At 45.1% G+C, this 2,626-nt stretch overlaps 1 non-coding gene across 1 annotated transcript; it reads right to left on the reverse strand.

The window, feature by feature from the left end:
* Positions 1-1,070: 1,070 nt before the first annotated feature.
* LOC116072264 lies at positions 1,071-1,201 on the reverse strand. Its single transcript, XR_004111385.1, has one exon. It is a non-coding gene; the product is annotated as a small nucleolar RNA SNORA17 (small nucleolar RNA).
* Between the last annotated feature and the right edge of the window lie 1,425 nt (positions 1,202-2,626).

The following is a 2,626-nucleotide window of genomic DNA, read 5'->3' on the forward strand; positions in this document are numbered from 1 at the left end:
TAGGGGCAGGTCACCTCTCCACCTCTCATGCAGGCAGAAACAATTCTCAGATGATGCCTGTTAGCATTCTGTATAAACTCCACCCCCACGGATACCTGGTAGCAGTCAGGTATCTCCTCCCCATGGTTACCTGGCAACGGCCAGGTAGGCCTGGCCCTATAAAGGGGTTGGTTGTCCCTCCTCTCTCTCTTACTCCTGCTTCTCCACCTTCCCTCTTGTCCTCTCACTCCCCCCTCTCCCTACTCCCTTCCCCCTCTCTTCACGTGTTCATGGCGGGCCCCTATTTCTCTGCTCTCTCCTTCTCTCTGACTTTCTCTGCCTCTACTATCCTCTTAACTCCCCTCCCCATGCCCTAAATAAACTATTCTATACCCTTGTGTGTCCGATCTCTCAGGGGGAAGGGATGCCTTGGCGTGGGCCCACCAAAGCATCCCTTTCCCCCACACCTCGCCAGAACATATTCTTATAGCTCTTTCTCTTTTTGTGATCACAACATTGGTGCCGGGTGGAACCACTATTGCACAATACTCAGACATCGACATGTCCCTGGGCTGCAGCCTTTGCTGGTAACAGATACCTGCTGCTTCAGAATCGCAGACCTAGCCATGGCCCCAGGTGGCCTCTCAGGTCAATACCTCACCATGGTCCTAGTTGACATCAGCTTGTTCCTCATTACCCTTGAATCATCATTTCTGCCTAATTTCATTATGCCTACATGCTTTTGTTTCTTTTTCTTGCAGTTCTCCACCACTTACTTGCTCCTCTTAGAGGTTCCCGGTGTCTCTGAGTGTTTGCAGTCATCTCAGAAATGCTCTCAAGAGTGCTCTGCACCATTTGTGCACTATGGTGCAGGGCAGGACTCATCTTGGGCATTGTCTGCTACCCCAAATTAATCATTTCCGACTCCATGGTCCCATGCAAGTGCCATGTGCTTCAGGTTCACTTCCACCCAGGTCCTTCAGTCCCAGGTGGGGTTCTTCTAGTCCTTGACTTGCTCCCTGTCCTGAGAATTAGTGGGGCCTCTTAGCTACAGGACCGGTGGTCCTCTCAGGCTTTCATTTTCTTCAAGGACAGTTAGGCTACTATTCATTTAGGTATTCACAGGTCTGAACACTGAGCTTAGACTAGCTACCCTCCTCTCTGCTGCCGACTGATGCAAATGGGACACAGCAGTCACCTTCGCAGTGCTTCTAGGGTTATTTTGTTGGTGTTTGTTTGTTTGTTTATTATTAGGTGGGTTCTGAAAAAACCAAGACTGTGAACCTATTAATTCACTCTTCAGGTATGTAAACAGGACAGTCTACATGTAAGGGTAAATACAGAAAAAAAAATTCTTACATGTTACACAGGAAGTCTATAAGCAAAGAGTTAGTTTAGTTGCTTTTGAAGGCAGAGGCTTCCTTTCGGTTCTGCAAAATCGTGTGTGTGTGTGTGTGTGTGTGTGTGTGTGTGTGTGTGTGTGTGGTGTGAAGCCAGGTTCATTATGCTTATTGTACCATGTTTTTAAAATCATTGCTCCAGTTTTAAGTGTCATGTCCACCTTAAAACGCACAGAATTAACAGATCACGGGAGCAGTTTGCACTCTATTTTTGTGACAAAAGCAGCCCCCCTTTAAACGTCGGGGTGGCTGATTTTCATCCTGTCTTGGTTCCGATCGGTCACTCGTTCAAAAACCTCGGAAACTACAGAAGCTTCTTCATGCTTAGACTTCACAACAGTAATTTTGACAATGCATTAAAACCCACTTCAGTCTGTAGAATGCTGATTCCTGAGGCCATCTGTTCAGTCTCTGAGATAAGGTAGCTGCTTGCTTACAGTGGGTGTCACCATCCTATGTGCCACACTCCTGAAGGTTGTCCAGTAGCAGAAACAATGTGATCACTCTGGGCTCCACACTGGCAATAAGGAGAAAGGAGAGAGGAATATTGTGTAAGCATTTAAATGTGCCTGTATCTGTGAGATGTACACACAAAGCCTGCCAAGCACAATCTGATCCATCAGGTGTCTGCATGAGAGCCAAGTAATGGACAGGGACCAGTTCCTGAAGCAGTAACTTAATGAATTTAGTGGGGGAAAAATCTGATCATAAGACAGAAAGGAAAATAAAAATGAACAAAACAAAAACAACAACAAAAAAACAAAACAAAAAAAAAAAACATGGGAGCTTAGCCTTTTATCTAATGTGTTTTAGTAGGTTTCTAAGATTCCCATCACTCTCAAACGTTAGATTGGTTACTTCTTTATCATTATTTTTAATCAATCATGGATCAGGTTCACCACATGGGAATGAAAAGGTAACATTTTATGCATGGATGTGAACGTGGCGTTGTCTACTGAATGGATTAGAAAGGAATGCAGAGCCAAAGCTCACATGGAATTTTATTGGTGGACAGAGAAAGAAAACACTAGGAAATGACTAAACAGATGAGGGAAAGAGGAGACAATATTAAAAGAATGAGTGAAGCCTATGGCTTGCTTGATACTGACTGTCTGAAAAGACTCGAGTCTGGATTCATCTCACACCCAAAACCCTAGGATACCTCCCTGAGGGCTATTAGTCAGGGAAGGCACAGAGGTCTTGAAAACAGCACAGGCAATTGCTATGGCTCATGCTTGCTCAACATA

This window comes from Mastomys coucha, unplaced genomic scaffold (assembly GCF_008632895.1).
Source record: "Mastomys coucha isolate ucsf_1 unplaced genomic scaffold, UCSF_Mcou_1 pScaffold1, whole genome shotgun sequence".
Taxonomy (NCBI): Eukaryota; Metazoa; Chordata; class Mammalia; order Rodentia; family Muridae; genus Mastomys; species Mastomys coucha.